Source organism: Meleagris gallopavo, chromosome 5 (genome assembly GCF_905368555.1).
Source record: "Meleagris gallopavo chromosome 5, MGAL_WU_HG_1.1, whole genome shotgun sequence".
NCBI lineage: Eukaryota > Metazoa > Chordata > Aves > Galliformes > Phasianidae > Meleagris > Meleagris gallopavo.
In genome coordinates this window covers 29515691-29536116 of record NC_139408.1, presented here as the reverse complement: position 1 = coordinate 29536116, position 20426 = coordinate 29515691, and positions in this window count along the sequence as shown.

Here is a 20426-nt window from a genome sequence, read left to right as displayed (position 1 = left end):
TGGCTTATTTTTCCACTATGTTTTTTGTTGTTTGTTTTTGTTTTTTGCTTTTCTTTTAGTGAAAATGGGTTTTCTTCCAGAAATCCTCTCTGCCCTCATCTTGGCTGAAACTTCTTTCTGTCCTTAATGTCCCTTCACACTTATTTAAAAAAAAAAAAAAATAATAATAATAATAAAGAATTTTTTAGCTTGAGCTAAGACCTATACTTTAACTCTCATGTGACAATTGCTTCTCATAGGTTATACAAATGTCTGCTGGAGTCCATTGTCTCCAAGTCCACGAAGGTATGATAAAAGTATCTGACTGAGTGTCAGCCTCTAAAGGAAATAGTTATATTGTATGATTCACAGTGACTGCTTTTTCTGCTGTTATTCAGTAATAAATGTATAATTTCAATGACTACTAGAAATCCTGAAATCCTCACTCAGCAAAACTCCTGTTGGTTTCAGTTAGACTTCCCTGTGCAAATTTTGAAAGAAGTCTTTAGTATTTGGAGGAACATAAAATACCCAAAATGTCTATTTTTATAGACATAGAATTCATAAGAAGTGTTGATTTTACTTGTCATCTTTTAGTAACTTAGACGTGCTGCCCTCTTCCACATAAAAATCTACTTCTGCCTTCTCTCTCCCCTCCCCCTCCCATTGTTGTTGGAACTAAATGTCCTTTAGGTGTTTTATTTTTTTCTCCCAATGATGCCAGGACTAAAATTCCTCTCTCAAGTGTTTGTGAACTGGAATAAAAGTGTATTCTGGTTTCTGGCACATGCATAAGCTGGCTACTTTTCCTCTGCATACTTTAATGATCATAATAGCTTTCCATTACTGTTGATTCCTGTTAATTCTGTGAAATCAAGGAATCAGAGTAAATGAATAGCTGAACTAAAAGTTGAACTAACATGTAGTGAACTGAGTTAGATGGGCAGGCTTCTATGGTACAGCACACTGAAATGCTCTTGTTGATAAGTCAAGATATGTTAATGCAATAAGGTCAGTCCATAAGTTTGTGGCATTTTGTACCAAAAGATGATGAAATTTGCTCAGATTCTGTTTCAATCCTTGATGCACCTGTTCCTTGTAAATGACAGGAGGGTGTGTCTGCTTATCTGTTCTTTTAGACCTGGAGATAGCTTCTGGCTACAGCTGGAGGGATTGGAAGTGATGCAGGAAAAAAAAACAGGCTAAATTTAGGGATAAGATTATTATTCTGAGTCAGATATTGCATTTTTTGATTAGTATTAAATACAACTTACTGTTCTGTGACTCTTTGACAGGAGGATGTGACATGCATAGTCTTGCTTTCATACCACACACAGTGTTAGTGTGTAGGAAGATGTAGATCAAACAGCGTGTGAGCTGGAGTTAAAGATAAAGGATACTGCTTGCCTAGATCATGCCATTCTCATCAGTGCAGATGCCTTGTAAAGTTGTTTATCCACAAATGATATTTTTATCCCTGACATGAAAAACAGGATATGCCAAAAAAAAAAAAAAGTACAATGCTGTTTTTTGGTTTGCTCACAAAATACCTTCAGAAGTTCGGGTTTCCACTGGCTGAAAACATAACAGCACTATCCCCCCTCTCCTGCCCCTCCCCCCCCTTTTCTCTCTCATCACTTGGTCACAAAGGTCACAAAATAAATGTACAGTAGCATGGGCTATGATAAATACACCATGTTTCTTTAGAACTTTTTTTTTCAGTTCATGTCCAACTCATGCTGAACTTGTTGTTCTGACTTTCTCTGAGCTCATGGCCTGTCTCCTCAGTTCAGAGGAAGTTGATCTACCCCCTCACCTTTCTCTTCTACGTCTCCTTTTAAAAATCGTTTTATTTTCTGAATATTTTCTTGTAACTGAGACACAATTCTGCACTGAAATGGCCGTATTGTATTAAACTACCTTCCTAACATCTGTTTTTCATAACAGAATTGAGAAATGAAAATGCTATTTGATTTTTTTTTCTCTATGATGTTTCTCACATATTTAGGAATAAAGGTAATTAAAGGAAGGTAATTATCGAGATAACAGTTGTTTCCTCCTGCTGGAGAAATATATGCTGACAATAGGTATCATGATTACCAAAGTAAACTCCTTCACTTTGAAAGTATCACAGATATTGATGTTAAAGAGTGAGAAGAAATAATCTACCGTCAGTGGTTTCTCAGCTGGATGTGTAAATGCACTCAGGACAAGTAACTATGTTAGGATGAACTGAGAGCCTCAGGGGAAGATAAAGATCATTCAAAGTTTAGGCATGTCAGTGGTACTGAAATAAGATCAGCAGATACAGTTATAAGTCTATTGCTTTCATTGCTACGTGCTTGAAATACATTTAACTTAATTATACCTTGCTCTGACTTCTATAAGCAGGTAAAGTGGTAACATTTAGCAAATCTTGGATAAATGTCAATGAATAATTAGTTCTTGTCATTTTATGCTTAAGATGCTGTAGGTGCTTTTCAACTATTCTAAGGAGATTTTATTTTGTAACATTTGCTAACTGTGCAGTCTTGATATGCACTGTTGATGCCTTGGTCAAGAAGTAGAATTTTTATCACTTCTTTCTGAATCTTTCTTCAGGAAAATTTGCATGTAGCTTTTCCATTTTTTTATGTAACATTGCATAAGCAGCATCTGCTTTAGAGGACTTTAGCAAAATCACTTTTTGGTTCTCCATCTTGAATATTCATATTCATTTCTGTTGCTTAGATAATTTTCAATATTAGACATGTTTGAGTATTAATTTTCCTTTTTTAGAGCAATGCGTGTCTATCAAACTTTGAGCAGAAGTCCTGCACTGGGACCAAATATCAGTGATATCTTAGTGCATGTGAAAACATGTTTTACTAGCATCGAAGTGAGTGGATATGCTGAACTATAAATGTACAATTTTTTCTATTAGTCAAGCCAATTGTGATGCTGGAAAATTTGATGTGAAGTGTATTTTTGTCTGTAGTAGCTTACTTTTACTACCTAATATTTATTATTCCAGCAAGATTACACTTACAAGGATTCATTTTGGCTTATGAGCAATGTAGTTTTGCAAATCTGTTTCACTGAGCCATGTGTTGAGTTGTTCTTAATCTGTTCCCTCCCTCTTCCCCCCTCCCCCGGGGGGTTTCTTGCAAGTCCATTCCTGAATTTTTGTCCTGCATTTTATGCTTTTACTAAGAGGAATAGTGCTTTTGGTGAAAGTGACAGAAGTTCCTTAACGGACTAGTTGGATAGACTTTACTCTGTTGGCCCTTAAAGAAAATATGACCCATGAGTATGTAGGTAACTTTAACTGGAACCCTAAATCATGCCTTAATTACGGATTGAATTTCAATCTGTCTTATTTTGCTGGCATGCATTATTGCCAATTATTGCTTTTGTATCTTGTGGGTTGTTAATTATCTTGCTCTGGGAAGATGCTTCTTGGCATTAAAAGAGACAAAACTAATAAAAAGTATTCTATTTAGTTTTTGAAGTTTAGTTGGATGGATTACATAAAGTAGATACACAATTATGTTGTTTCAGAAATTTAAACACTGCAACACTTTTAACAGAAAATCAGGTATTTTAAGTTGCTGGGATTACTATTCAGTGATATCACCAGGAGCCAACCCATCTAACACAATTCTCTTAGAAGTCCCATAGCAAGAATCTCTTCCTACCACATGCCAAATATTTCTCTTTGAAATTGGCATTACTGGTTTGTTTGTGACGTATGTCAAGCAACTAACAAAACAAAGAGAAAATTCCTTATTATTTCATGCTAACAAGATGTGATGTTGTGAAGGTATTTTTGACGTTTTTCAAGTAACTAGCAAAACAGAAACCAGCACTGTGACTAATTGTAGAATAACCAGGTCTCCATATTTGAGAACTTTAATATTCGTCCTGGCTGCCTCCGAGATTGCCTTTTGTTTACATAAATCTCCAACATGGCTTGAATTCAAGGGCTCAAGTGTATAATGCTGTTCCTCTGTATCTTGACTATACTGAGAATTTGGATAAAATTCTACCAAAATTCCTTGATGTATGAACTTGCTATTTTAGTTTTCTAAAAGTTATTGTGTTACAATTAGAAATACTTTGAAGTATTTAATAAACAATTGCAAGTTGATAGTGCTCAAGATATGTAGTATTGTTCTTAAACAAAACAAGTTTTTGCTATTGCTCACTGTTAATGATTTTTGTTCCACAGTTTTTCAAGTAAAAATTTTTAATGAAGTACGTGATTGCCTTTGTAATAATAGCTATACAGACTCGGGAAATTCCAATTCATATCCTTACCTAAAAATTAAATGAAAATGAAATATTTACTGTTTAGAATTGTATTAGTTTTGGTTTCAAAATGCTAATTTGCAATTCACTTATACATGTAAAAGTGACATACAAAGACTTCTGTGCTCTCTGCACAACCCTATAATTCGGAGAGCTTATGTTTTAAAGGAATTATTCTCAAGTGATTAAAATAAGCTTCTGTCAAGATGATGGCTTAGGGAGATAAGCTGTTTGGATTTATTGCTTGGCTACAAAACAAAATCCTTTGCCTGAAGTTATGCAAAAAGTATTTTTTATTTTTGTAGCTATGTTGTTTGGAACCTCAATTAGTTTTACGCGGGAAGTTTTACCTGGACATTTTTATATGAGTTTAAAGGTATACTAACCATTTTATAAGTTTTAGTGTTTTGATGGAAACTGTGGAAGTTTTCATTTAAATGTATAATAATTTCATGAATTTTTGCAAATCAGTCTTTGCAGGGATCTGAAATTCAAATATCTGAGCTATGTGTCTAAAACTTCTGTGAGTCCTGCCCTCAATGCTACTTTTGTAGTTGAGGACTGAGGACCTATGTGATTCCTTAACAAAGACTGTGTATCTGGATTTTTGCAGTATGTCTCATACTATCTATTACCTGAAGACGTAGAACTATATTTATTACATTTATTAACTGTTTTTATACTGCTTATTAACTGCCTCTAGAAAAGCTATATATTTAGTCTCCTTTGAGCAGAAGACCTACAGAAGTATTGAAAATGTTATGATATACAGACTAGATATTAAGATGTGAAATTTTGCTTCATTTTCCTATTTAAAATTTTCTGAGCAAAAGACTTTATTTTTGCTTGTCTATTGTACAAAGTAAGTTAATACTAATGCTTCCAATTTACAATTGAATTTATGGATATTTACTTTCAAATTAATGTATTCTTATACTTTTAATATATTAATCTATCCAGTCATAAGAAAACATGGGTCTATCAAATTTAAACAGTATTTCTAATGAAATCACTCAATGCTAAATTGTGACTACTGAAATATTCAAGAATTCTTGGGAGATGAAGGAGAATCATTTTCTATTTCTCACACTTAAAAAAAAAAATCTTTATTCAGTATACAAATGGGCTTAACTAAAAATCTCTGCTCTTCTTATTGTTGTAATGACTATGTGTCATGAGTAACAGCATTGCTTACGACCTTCATGTGTGCTGTCTAGAATGTCTGTATACACTAAAATGTCGTAAACAGCCTATTTCTAAAATATTCAGCAAAGGGTTTATTGAGAGGTCTGTGTTGTTCATTTGTTTATGCTGGTTTCCATGTATTTGCATTCATGCAACTTATTTCATCTTCCACCATACTGTTTATTGCCTCTTATAGGAGGTACTGCCTTTAGTGCTTGAACAGTATTTGAAAAAGAATGGTGTGTAGCTCTATGGTGGTGTGGTTTTTTTGTTTATTTTTGGTTTTTTTTTTTAATGAAATACTAATCTTGTGCTTTTGCTAGTGCTTAATTTGTGCTATTCATAAGGATAGTCAGCAGTGCAAAATGAGCACAGTCTTGTGTTCTAGCTTTTCCTGATATACCTCAGCTACATATGATTGCCAAGCAAATGTCTTTTATGCTTTGTGTTGTGCTGCCAGTGTGTAAGAATTCTCTTCTGCTACATGATCAGAAAACGTGTGTTTTTAAATCAGGAATGTGATTCTTCATACAACTAATTTTTCAAACAAAGTATAGATACATTTTTTTTTTAGGGATGAAATCACTGCCACCTTTCCTCCAAAGCAGCAAGGATCCACGGACGGGGTAGGACTTGAAATAAACAACTGCTGGATAGGCTAAAAGCCTCTCCAGCTAGTCTATTCAGGTCATCCTGCTCTTTCTCAGTTCTCTATAGATAAAATGCTAGTTTTATTACAATCTTATGCCTTTAATATGAGCAGGTCCCAAATTTCAGCTCATAAATATGAAACTTACTTTATAATGTAAATACCTTCCAGTCAGTACCATGGCAAGCAGGAAGTATTGTTTTCCTTTCATAGATCTGATATAGATAGATAGATCTGATCTTTTCCTTCTACTTTACAAGATCTTGAAAGCAGCATTCTGAGAGCATGTGTGCTGAAGATCAAACATCTGTCTTCATAGCACTACTGAGAACCTATTTGCATGTTGTGTTTCAGATAGGAAAATTATAAACACTTTAATTAAGACTGGGCAATTATACTGAACTGACTTAAGCCTTCAACAAGCTTTGCAAATTTATATAGAGGTATTTTCTTCAATTTTCATGTTTCATTTTTTGTGATATTTCTCAATTCCACCCAGAGGAAGAGACTGATATATTATGTGAAGCATGGCCCCTATGCAGTTCTTAGCCTCAGCAGAACAGGTTTCCCAGGAGAGAATGATACTATGTAATATTGGCTAGAACCCAGGGATTTCTGAAGTGCGTTTGCAGATATCATCATCATCTCAGCTTTAGGGTTCTGATTATCTAAAGCAAGTCTCTGCGTCACTAAAGAACTTTTTGTTTGAACTCTTGTGATGCTTACAAGAGTCTTCGTAGGGCCTGAAAATACTCAGTGCTTCCTTTGAGCTGCCCCAGTGTAGCACTACATAAGAAAGCAATAATCTAAAAACCTTCATATAAAATGAAATAGAATTAGCTGTTGTGGTGCAGTGTTTGTCAGATGTCTTGTGCCTGAGGTCATTGGCTCAGGCCTTGACAACACTGAGATTAGCTTGTCAATCCTGGTGCTGAGTTGCAAATGTCAGGATTTGGCTTCTACTGGCACTAACTCTAAGGATAGGAGGAAAAACCGTAAATTCTTCAGAGTTCTTTGGAGCCAAGAGCCATTTTTCAGCTGGCTTTGTGAGCAATATTATTTAAACATTTAAAGAGTACTGGAAACTATGAGGATAAGTGCAGAGTAAAAGGAGGAGTGAAAATAATAAGGGAAAATATCTATCTCTAAAGTTAAAATAACTCAAAAAAGCTTATATGCAAGTCTCTCCCAGTAAAGTTTCTCATTACTCGTAGCCATTCTTTCTTTGCTGAAAGGGTTAATCATTCTTCAGTCAGATGTTCTTTGTTTTGATTTTGTTTACTATTCTCTTTGTTGCTTATTTTCTAGAAGTATGTTCATGAAAACTAGGCAATTATATGTTACTAAGATTTATTAGGTTTTGGCCGATAAATTACATTGACTCTTTTTCTTGGCATCACTTCTAAAATGTCCAGCCTGGAGTTAACTGGGAAAGGTAGACAAGGGATGACAGGTGGTTTTTTTGTGTTTTTTTTTTTTTTGTGTGTGTGTGGTTTTTTTTTGTGTGTGGTTTTTGTTTTTTTTTTTGTTGTTGTTGTTCTGTAGAAAAGAAAACATAGCATTAAGTCAAATAATGGAGCTTTTATTTGTGAGAGGGAGACAGCTTTCATTGTTTCTTAGCATAAAAACATGAAGCTACAGCAATTATTCAGTACCTTCATAGTGAAGTCTGTCAGAGTTCTGAGCTGATCAGAATCTAACAAGTCTGACGGGATTCTGAGAAGATAATACAGAAACTACAGAGACATTTAGATTTTACATTAACTGGCTTTATGATCTCTACAATAGCATCTCAATCCAGAAACTATCCTATTTCTCATGGTCCTGAAACAAAATATGACTAAATCTTACTGTCTTGACTTTGATAGGACTCCTTCATAAGTAACTAGTCATTTTTTTCTGGTGCCTGCTGGTCTAATGGATTGTTTTTCTAAAATTTCTGATTTTATGTTAATTGACACAAGGCATATAAAGTCTCTCCAGACAACAAAAATGTTCCCCTAGAATCAGTGCCAGTAAGCAATTAAACTAAATGAATGAAGCTATCAACAGCACAAAGTAACAAATCTTACAAATAGGAATGTTACAAGTTTTGTATGTTTAATCTGCAAATTTGTTAGTCAGAATTAAATATATTTGCAAATAAATATTATGGTAATTGAATAAGATGTTTTTGGTATCCAAGGATTTCTGCAAGCCCGGGATCCGTGAGGAAGCTTCTCCTCACTGCAGAACTGTAACACAGGGAATAGCAAGCCTTTCGGAAAGCAGATTAAAACCAGGAATCCTGCACTTAATGCTCAGCATTTTATAAAGGTCTCAGGCACTCGTGTTTCATGTGTGAACTCATGGTGACTTTTTGCTTGTGGTGTTGCGGCTGGACTGCAACGTAATGAGAAACCTGTTAATGTCACTGGAGCTTTGGTAGGCAGGTGCATGGAGTCTTTACTCTCTTTAACCAGTGGGTGTCAAGCTAGTGCTCAGCAAAGGGGAAAAGGCCTAGAGTTTGCTGGAATCAGGTACCTTCTACTCCCTCATTTGTGTAAGATACCATGTTTAGTAAAATGAGTAAAGAAGGGAGGAAAATAAAAACACACAAGGAAACAAAAGAAGAAAGTCAACAGATTATTATGGAAAAAAAAAGATAGTCAATTTCTAAGCATTCTGAAGCAGGAAGATAAAACTCTCACGCCACAACTCCTGCTCTTTTGCTCTTTCTAAAACAAGCTTTTTTTTTTTCTTTTTTCTTTTTTTTTTTTCCCCAATGAAGAATTAAGAGTGAGTGTGCTAGGAAAACCTTATTTTGCAGCTATGACCAAATAATGCCATTTTACTCTGTGCAGACTGACATACAGAGCTAGAACTGTGGGGAGCAGGAGCCAGGAAATGCAGTGGTAATGAAGCCATATAGTAGCTGGAGCTGAGCAGTTCACATGGTGTAAAATTAGCTGTAGTCATTCTTTAGCATAAATAAGACTAGGGTAAAAAGGGTAAATAGCTATGATAACATCTTGCCGTGCTTTCATTGTAGTTGTGAAAGAGCTGTACAGATATAATTGTGACAAATTAGATTCATTAATTTGGTATCTGTAGGTGGGAATTCTGATTCAGAACTCATCTATTTTCAGCTGGATGTCATACTGTTGTTTTTTTTAAGTACTTGTGTCTGAATACCAGTCAACAGGGAGAGGAAGTCTGAATCACGTGGTTGTCTCTTTGCTTGATACTTACTGATATTCTTGGGAAGAAGAAATAAATGTCATCCTTGAATAACTGCAGAAGTCTGCAACAGACCAAAAAAAATTTGTCAGTAGACATTCTTGAAAAAATAACTTAAGCTTTCCTTATTTCTTAACTGAAAGGGGTGAGTTATATGGAGGGTTGGGTATATGATTCTACACAACCTTAGATCTTCCTCATTCGCTTCTCTGCCTCAGATCATTGGAAGAGAGTGCTAGAGAGAGCGAAACCTTACATTTTCATAAAACTCTGTTGTTCAGACGTTGCACTGGGAATGGGCTTTCCCTTTGAGCATACGCAGACAGATGCGGCTGGTTAGAAGTTTTATAAGCATACCTGCTTCAACCTCTATAAATGTTACATCACCTTCCTCAAAACTGGAGTTGTTGTCAGAACTGAGAGGAAGTCAGTAAAGAGAGAATTATGATTTCACATAAAGGAAGACTCTCCAGACAGAACTTTGAAACTGCAGGAAATGGCAACAGTTATGAGAACAATTTTCTCACAGGAATTAGGCTGAAGATGTTTATAAGGGTTTCCAAATGTTATGACAGTTTTACGCCATAGCAAAGCTATTTTTGTTGAAAATATTTAGACACACTCAAAGTAATAGATTGCATTCCTCTTGGAATATGTTTGTGTGATTTAAGCACTATCTTGGGTTTATTCTGGAAAAAAAAAAACAGAATAAAATATTAGTAGCATACTAATAGAGGGATATATGGATACAATAATAAGAAAAGTGGAGGATATCTTAGGCAAAACATAAAACATTCTAGACACTACATCCAGATAAAAGAATGCCAAATGCTTATTCGCATTATATTATGGTAGTGGTTTCCAATTTTTGCTTGGAAGAAGGAAGTCTGGGAAGTCTTGTGTTCACAAATTGTTACATATAACATTGCTGTTTCGCCACTGTCAGATTGCAGTACAATTACCATATCTCTTTTCACCTATTTTTGTTCATAAAGTCGTTGTATTGGAACCAATGTGGTGATTCTACAGCAATGACAGCAGAAGGGGAATTTGAAAATAATACGGACTAATGCAAGACATGGCTAAAATAGAATGCTTCTGGGCAAGAATACATAGCAACTCTACTGTTACATTTCAAATCAACCAGCTGTTTGTATGTTTTTCTTTAGAAATCTTGGTTTACCCTTTACTATTTCCTGTAGTTATGAGCAGCATAGATCCCATTTTCAAGTGCTCCACTGGTATCTAGATTATCTCATAAGATGCCTTATATGGTAGTATTAATTTTCTTTCGGTGAAGAGAGGAAAAATTTCATATGATAATAGAAATCACAATACATCTTGAATTTGAACAGACATCTCTGATGGGGAAATAAAAATGAATGGCAAATTAACTCAGTGCACTTTGGGACATGAGGGGGAGAAAGAAGAAGAAAATAAATTTCATAAACCGAGAGTTATATAGACATTGGCAATACAAAGAAACCATGACTTTCATAAGAGAGGGCAACTAGGGGATTTCTTAGCCCTTTCGTTGTTGCACTCAGTAAATGTCACTGCATATATTGCCCATTAATAGATGGATTGCTAAATGCTTCCCTGTGGCTGAGTAATGCTCAAATTCAGAGGATTTCTGAATGCTATTTGTGAAAGTCAGTTTCTAAACCAACTGAACTGCATTATTTGCCATTGCTTTGCCATTTGTAATTAGTTATACTGTGTTATCACATAGCAAAGAAATCACTACAGATTCTTATAGTGTAATGTAGTCAATAATAATGCCAGAAATAAAATGAAACTTCTGTTATAAATTGACTTAAACTTGGAGTGGCTGTTTTTGTTAATCCACAGTTTCAATCTCTGGTGTATGGCACAAGATTGCTTTAACTTCACATGAGCAACATGAAATGACTGCTATTAGTTATTGTATGAGAAACCATATCACTGTCATAAAGATCTCTTAAACTCTTTGATTTACATGTCATTTCTGTAGGACAGTATGCTTGCTGCTGCCGGAAATGTGCTTTATATGATGCTTGTATATCCATTTATGAATGATTATTTTGCTTAAATGTACATCAAAGGGATCTGTGTCACTGATGATATGTAGGGCACTTCTTTACTGCATGGAAGGAAGAAGCTGGCCAACTGTCTCCCATTAGAAAGCTATTTTCTGACCATAAATTGCACCAAATAAGCACACTTTTACCAATGGGGCTTGGAAAATTTCTAATGTCTACCAAAGCAACTTGTACAAAAACCTGTTAGTCTTTCTAGCAGAGATATTTCTATCTTGCTATCTGTCCCCTTTCAGTTAGATTATTGAAAGCATTTTATTAAACATGCAGATATTCATAAAATCAAAACACAAACATGCAAAGAATACATGATTTTCCTTATTTCTTTTTGCATGGACAAACCTTAGAGTATTCCAGTCCAAGCAGGCCTCTGTAATTTATAGTGATCTGTGAGAATACTCCACTTTTCTTTATTTTCTAGACCATTGAAAGTCATAGTATTAGTTATAAAAACAAGTATTTTCTGTTTACAATGTCTTTATTCCTGTGTTGCTGTTGAAAACGTGCAGCTATATTTTCATCTGATTGTTCATGACTAGAAGACTAATAAATCTTGAAATTATCTTGCAGTAATTCAGAAAGATGGCTTTTCAGGCTAAAGAAACAAGTTTCTTCTTTGTGAAGTCTCTACAGAACATGCAACTGACCTGTGCTTGCCTGAATGCATTCCATAAATCTCTTTAATTTGCTTACTTAGTTTGATGAAAAACTATCTCAGTTTTTGCACGAATGAGATTGCAGGGGGTGAAAATTTGCCTTGCACTGAATGTGAATTCAGAAGAGTCTAATATTGTGATTCTTCTATGCTCACAACATTTTGTTGCCATATGAAAAAATAGTGACTTATGCTTGGGTGCGAAACTTGTCTGTGTCAGTCTAAGTCAGAACAGCCTCAGCTGTGTGTCTGTATTTTGGTCTTACTTGCAAAAGAAGCCTCTGCACACCACACAAAGCTCCTCTGTCTACAGACTGAGTAACAGCTATATGATACTCCCAGACATACCTTTCCTAGCCACATGACTTATTGCCATTCCAAGTACTGAAAGACTGTATATTTCTCTTTCCTGTTATTATAAATTCCATGCAAAAACTAAACGTCAAAAATACAGCCAGGTATTTGCCAAAGGCTTGCATCCAGAAGAGTGAGATTTTTCTGGGATCTCTTCTGGCAGATTAGACATCTTCAAGCACTCAGATGGCCCTTGGGAGACTTGCACTCAAAATGGGGGTGCAAGAAAATGTTTTTATGGGCTTAAGAGGCAATGGCCTGAAGTGGCCCCTGAAAATCAACATAAGTATGAAAAACGTTTTGGTTGCATGAGCAGAGTGCAAGGATGAGTTGTGTGGAAAGGCAAGGTGAAGAGGAATGTGGCAGATGGAGAACAGCAGGAGCAGTGTGAGGGAAGCAGAGAGGAAAGCCCAGGATGGGAGCCGGGTGCAGTGAGCTACAGGAGTGAGAGAGATGGAGAGAGCTGTGTAGAATTCATGGCAGAATCTCAGGTAGGGTTTTGGTTTAAGGAAAGCAAGCTGGCAAACTACCGGACAGGGGTGACAGTAAAGAACAAATAATATTTCAAAAGACTCCCTCACACAGATTTGCTGTAAGAAAAACAATGAGATTCTGGAGACGAGTAATCAAATCTTATGAAGAGAAGACAAAATCCCTAGAAGCTTGTAGGACAAAGCTAGCATGGAAGGACTGAAAACAATATCCAAAGTACAGGGGAATAATGGTAATTTTTGCTTTTCTCAAAGGTAGAGAATTCTCCAAGACTGTTTTCATTCCTGGCATTAGGCCAAAGAATGGGATTTAGCTGTCCCAGAGCAGCGACAAGCTGTATACAAAATTGTTATAGCTGCACTAATTAGGGACATCCTCCCCTGGTGCTCATTGCCTCCTTCTTACGCCCCACCTGGGACTCAGCCTAACCCTCCTGAGAGCAGACAAGTTAGCTGCAGTTTTTAAGCTGAGGTAATTCCTGCTTCTACTTGATGCTCCTCTATCTCTTCCTCTTGCTATGGTGGTACTTTAATTCTGTTTGGAATTCTACCTAGTGCTAGGCATTGCAAGCAATATTCTTGGTAAATGGTAGAATTAAAACAAACAAACTAAAACAATCATGTAACAAGTAAGGAGCTAGCAGCCATTTGAAACTGTTGTTTCAGACGCATCTGTGTTGAGGAAGGCTCAAAAGGTGCTTCAGAGGCAGTCTATATTTTACTTGCCTGCAATGTCTTATGAGAACTGATAGTATTTTTAAGACAGACTTTGTCTTTTAGAGCTAAAATGCCTTCGTTTCATTGTTTTAGTTAAACACAGCACTTTGTGATTCGGCTTCATTGCTACTATGGCAGGTTGTGGTAGCCTTACTGCCCAATATATTTTCATTGTTTTTTGTTAAGTTCTGTGTTCAGACATTATCCCTTGAACTTTGAAGAAAATTAAGTGTGCTTTTTCTAAAAATAAATGAATGAAACAATATCACTTTAGGTCTGTACAAAATATGGAAAAGTTACTGCTATGAGATAATCTGTCCTCAGTATTTAAAAATGTATGTCCAAAAGATGATTTCTGTTGTTATTTATCTTACAGATCAGTGTTTGAAATTTTGAGCATACAACATTTGCGGTGAATGATTCCCCTTGATCTCATTCTCATAGGATGAAATCCTCCCTTTTATTGACTTGAAGGAGAAGGAAAATTAACTACAATGGAGCAATGGTCACTATTCAAATTTGCTTAGTCATTTATTGGACAGGATGCAATTCTCTGAAATGCTCTTTGCTCTTATTTATTTGCCTAGTATACCTTTGTTCTGTGGTGGCCTAGAATTATGCATAACCAAATCCATTGCATTTTTCATCTCACTCAAAAAGCAGCTAATGCTTTTATGCACTGTGTGGTTTTGTAAATAATGACAAGCCTTTCCCTATTGAAAAAAACAACCTGCTATAATTAACGTATTCAAAGAATATACTTGAGAAATTTAATTCCTCAGTGACAAGCCATTAGCATGTGTGGTCATCTGTATCTGAGTGAAAACAAACTAGGAGATATTGCACAGGAGAGAACAGAAAAGGTGAGGCAATAGTAAAAGTCCTTCATGATGCTTATGGTTGCCTTCAGTAGACCTGTTCTGTAATTTATAACTAAATACACAAAAGGAGAATTAAAACTAGGGACACTAATTGGACTGTGGAAGAACAAGGCCTTATTAGCTGTCCCCATGGAAGTAGAAAATATAGTAGTCATGGCTTATAGTTTGGTTTTCATCTGTAGATGAATAGAGGTTGTATGTTATCCTAAATTCCCAGCCAGCATTTTGATTTAAACTATGTCTATAGCCAGTGACTGGCTTGAAACACTAACTGAACTCCAAGCTGCCAGCATCCACTAACACAGCCCCCCTTCTCTAGGACTAAAATGTGTTCTGAGAGATTGGATCAGAAGGAAGGCAGCTTGACTGTCTGAGATCTTCCTTTTTTAGCACAGATGGAAAGGCTGTTCAACATACTTAAGAGAGGACAAAGAGGGAGAAAGTAATGGTAAGGAAAATAAAGATGTTTGTTATACCAGAACATCTGAACAGCATCTGGTGGCGTGAAGATGCTTCTCGTGAGTTGCAAAGGCAAGCAATGTCGTTTTAATCCCTATGCATTTCAACAATCCTGCCCTTTGGCATCCTTCCATATCCATGTAATTGGACAAAAGAAAATGCATATTCTTTCTTTGTCCACGAGAACATTACTGCTTGGAAAGCATTTCTGTATTTACAGGGGTTAAACTAGAACTTAGAGGCCAAGAGACAATGGCTGTACCTTAAAGTGTCTTTTTTATTTTAGTAATGGCCGAAAAATACATTTATTTTACTGCAGTTGCTAAGCTAGTGATTCAGACCAGATGTCTTTTAGCAAGAATGTTACCAGTTTCCCAACAACACAATATTTTGAGTAGATTGCCTATGAAAGCTTAGTGTGACATATGCTATGGCAACTCCATATTTGTTTACAGGAAATTATACTCCAAACAGCATTTTGTGTCACTGATTTTGATGGACAGTGAAACTGCAAAGACTTCACTATTCAAAACACCAAAAGCAACCTCACTGACTGTGGGGCAGAACACTTTTGTACAGGTGCAAGCATTCCTGTGGGAGACATGCATTTCTTGTCTGGTTTGTCTCTTTTGTTAGCACTTTGAGATCAGAGATACTGCAAATAATTTCTACGTAAGTTAGGCTCTCTAGATTAGCATGTTCGTGCGGGCTATGCAGGCACATACTGAGTGCACACAACTACACTGATGAATGTGCAAAATTAGCAAAATATTAAGAGTACAGAACCTCTTTCTTCAGGGTTTTTGAGAACTGTGGAATCATAGAAATGCTGGAGTTAGAGAAAACCTTAAAGATCATCCAGTTCCAACCTTCCTGTCATGGGCAGGGCTGCTACCCACCAGATCAGGCTGTCCAGGGGCCCCATCCAACCTGGCCTTGAATGCCTCCAGGGATGGGGCATTGACAGCTTTTCTGGGCAACCTTTTCCAATGCCTCACCACCCTCTGACCACGGACAGACTGTTTCTCTCTTCTTTGAAAGGGATGTAGGGAACTAATATAGGTGTCTATATACAATAGGCTTCAAGTGTATTTCAGTAGGATGTGGGCATTTAAATTTTCTTCCTCAGAGACCATGATTCATATGAGCCAGGATTTATTTATACAGACAATAGGCAGATGCGCAGTCATTATATACCCTTAAAGCCTCAAATTTCTTCTCTGAGTTACAATTACTGGTTTAAGAAAGGGTGAGATATTAGTAACCGTCATAAGCACTCTGTTTAGAAATATTTTGTTTATTTCAATCACAAATTGGCGGAGATGTCTTTGCTATGTAGCAAGCCAGAAATAATTGTGGGCAAGGAAAACAACATGTAAATGAAGTTATTTCCCGCTTCATTATGTTTCAGCATCAAATTCAGCAATGCTCTTGGCAGGTTACTGAGTCTTCTAGCAGAGAACATGTAGGTGCAGTTAATCACGAAATCATGAGCCCTCTTTCAATCACCTGTTTACATTCACACTATGGAGACACCATATGCATATTGTATTCAGCTCTTGCTCCTCCACAACGCAGTTGCTGAGTTTAAGGCATTAGAACAGAGTTCTAATTTCAGCCATCTGTTTTTATCAAACTCATTTTCTTAAGGACTTTCTTGTGTTGACAAATTTTTTTTGAGAATGGATCCTCTTCCATCATCCCTTTTCTGCCTTTTTTCCATTTCTTTAGATTCAGAAGAGGGCATTTGTCACTTACCCAAGCAGGTCTCTGTGAATATTTTGACTTAATATGAGAAGAATGGTATGTGCTATCACCAGTCACAGTTTCATCTAGCTCTAGGAAGTAAATAGCAGTCTGAAGGCCTGATTTGATATGACTTGGGGTAGTTGCATAATTTTAAGTGGCACTGCTTTGATTTATAGTAATGGTTGTCATTGTATTGCATTGGAAGATTAACATATCTCCTGCATATACTATATTTTCCCGCATATAACATTTATGATTGCCCTGTGTTCATTATTACTGAAAGGGAGTGGTAATATGAAATCAGACCTTCTAAGGAGGCTGAGGCTATTTTGCCAAGATCAACACCATATACCAGCTTTTACTTCAGGATGTAGTCTGTTAAATATCTAGCAGATTTGTTTTTCATCAAAATAGAGTTAATATATTATATGTGGCCCTTTAAAGGCTACATGGTTTCTGAAAAGGGCTCTTTGGGGATCAAATTGCATTCATTGCAGAACTTGATATGGAGATGGTGAAGCTTATTAAAGAGCTTTATGGCATATAGTCAATGCCACTACTACCACAAGTCTACAATTTTTTTCCAAATTGCAATTCCAGGCATATTTTGGTTTCTTCTGAGCAAAAACAAGTGACACTGTAGGAAACTATAGGCTAAGAAAAGAAGGAAATGGAATGTGTTTCTCCATTTGACTAAGTCCTGCTAACTTGCAATAATATATTGAGTCTCACTGCAAAAAACCATGCAAATGCCATACCAAAACACAGTATTAGGCATAGGCCACCCAGTTTCAAAAAAAGATTCAAATTCCAGTGATTTTGGTCTGTAGCCCTTTGACTTCTTTTGATTAATCTCTGCATTCAGAATGGTCTTTTTGTTTGAACTTTTTTTTTCTTACAATTATTATGTTTAATATGATGTTCTAAATGATGTACTTAATCACAGTACATTGTAATAAATACTGAAGTTTAAGCACTGGAATTGGAATCTAAGGAGAATTCAAGAATGAAAGATGTGGTTTCCAAATGTGTCACTATTTATAAAAACATAAAGAATTAAATACAATTTCCAAAATTCTCAGGAAACTACAGTTTTGCTTTTGGGTGTGCACAGAACCATTTCAATTTTGGATTTTCTGTGCATTTCAACATCTATTACAAATGTATTGACAGGCAAGTATTTCATAGCTGCTATTATATAAGTTGCTATATTCAGATGATTTTTGTTTTAGCTGCAAATTACAGTGCTTATTCACCATGGAAATAACTGAGTGAAGGTAAATGACAATGATAAATGCTAAATGACAATGATGAATTTGAGAAAATGACAGAAAAATAGAATTTTTGGAAAAAACTGTTTGTTTCCTTGTTTCGTGTTTCTTTACCTGTATAGTAAAATGGTGAAGAAGAGTTGTGGAGGACTGCTGTAGAGGGTATGTATAAGAGCTGCCATTAGTTATCAGAGGATCTCTAGAACAGGCATGTGATACTGAGAAATGCAATGTAATATTCAGAATTGTCTTTTCCTATGCATGCAAATTTGCTTTATATTTCTGAAATTCTGATTGGTGAAGTTATGTTATTTTTACCTTGGGTGTGCTGTTACAGAAAGCAAGAAAGAAATTATGAAGTCTCATTTGAGAATTTGCTGCAAGCTGTGAAAGCTGAATGCCCAGACCTTGAGTGAGAATAGTGGTTCCCACTGTTGGAAAGCATAGTTTAGGATTCAAGTCATTTTGTTTGCTTAAGACTATCTGTCAGGTTACAGTAATAATGTTGCTGAGAATCAAGAAGATAGATAGTATAGTTTATTTTTTATATTTTATTGGCTATGGGAAACTGGACAGGTTTAAATATGAATTTTGAAACTAGAGGGTATTTTTGTCTTTTACTAGGATCTTGTATTTGCTTACATCATGCAAAGAAAGAAAATGAAATTAAAAAAAAAAAAAAGAGTGGTAAGAAAGACCATAAGTTCAGGATTTTGGCTGTTCTGCTGGATGTTCTAGGACATGAAGCTAAACTTCTATGTAACGAGCAAGTAAATGAACATATAAAAATACTCTTTATGCTAGCAAAAGAATTTATGCCTCCTCCAATATTTTTGCTAGGATTCATATTTATTGATATTACTAACAATGTAAACAGCAAGAAGAAAGTTAGAAATTTAGAAAACCTGACTTTGACTCTGATTCTCTTAGGTGCCATACAAACACATGGTACAAGACAGCCCTTCCATCAAGGAATTTAGAATCTTCAGTCAGGAGTTTTATTAAGACCCACCATTTCTGAGACAGAGAGGCAGCCAGCACTGTGACTACGAATCTAAACACAGAATGCTTTATGAATAACTTCATTGAGAGCAGTGCTCCTGAATGTGCAACATGATGTTGAAAATTTAAACAAGGAAAAAAAAGGAGAGGAAATTATAAACTACTTGCATGTTTTAGCCATGGTCCCAGTCCAAATTCAGGGAGGAATAAAAGGTGAAGGTGAAAGGTTAAAGACATTAAAAGCTTTTGAGTAAAGTGATAAGAAATGAATGAGAAAAGACATGAGAAGGGTGAGGGTGGAAGGGAATTCTAAGGGGAAAGGACAAGAGCGACTGCGTGTTCTAAGTTCTACACTAATTTTCTGTGGCATTAAGCAGACAGGGCACTTGCATAGCGTCATCCAAATTAGAAAAAAGGTCTTTGTTGTTTTAAACATGAAAATTTATAATCTCATCAATATGCTTAAGTCAGAGTTGTTAGAAAAATATCCATCTTTCCATTATGAAGGTTTCTAATGCAAGGATGCTTCTTGTTTCACACTATAATGAATACTAGCCTAGCCCTGTAACTGTGTAAGACAAATAGAACTTTACTGGGAAACAGAACAGAGGTTTTGGTTTTCAATTTTAGCACAGTAGTTTTTTTGAATCCATTGCTATTTGACAGTTATTTTCTAGAGGAAATACTTATTTTCTTTCCCATGAAAAATATTTTCCACCATAGAACTTTTGAAAAGAATTTTTCTCCAACAGTATCTTGAGTATTTGAACATACTATCATAGCGGTACACATTCGTTTCATATTTTTAGTGTTTTTCCTTCACAACTAGATGAGGAATGATGGTAAAGAAATAAAAAGACTGTGAACATGCATGTGGGACATATGTAAGAACTTACTTTTTGGAGCAGGATTCTGTGGCAAAAACATAGGTTTTTTTGACATACTGTCTAATTACAGCCTTCCCGCACATTTGAGCTTTTCTGTGCCTAAAAATATATCTAAGAGCAAGACAACCAGAGCAGTCATGTATTCATAAGGCAATTGGATGGGCAGGCAGTATGGGAGAGAGCTAGAGAAGTCCAGGTAGATGGCTAAGGGGTAGGCAGAAGTATAGTCTATCATTCCTTATGCTTGTTGTTGATCGTGTTTAAATGTCATTTTTCCTTACGTTAGACCCTCAGATTTTCCTTTTCTTCTTATTAACTTTGATAGTCATCTCACCTTTGCTTCATTCTCTTGCCTTAATATTCCTGCAAGACACTGCAGTGCAAGGCAAAAGAGATCAGTGGTGCTCTGGTCTCAGTGCACAGTGGATAAGAAAGAAAAGAGAACCAGCATCATCCAGATTTTACAAGATCAGCCATGTTAACACATAGCTCCTTCAAATGTCTTCAACTTACCCAGGTCATATTCTTTTGAGGACAAAAATGCACTAAGCTTAATTTGT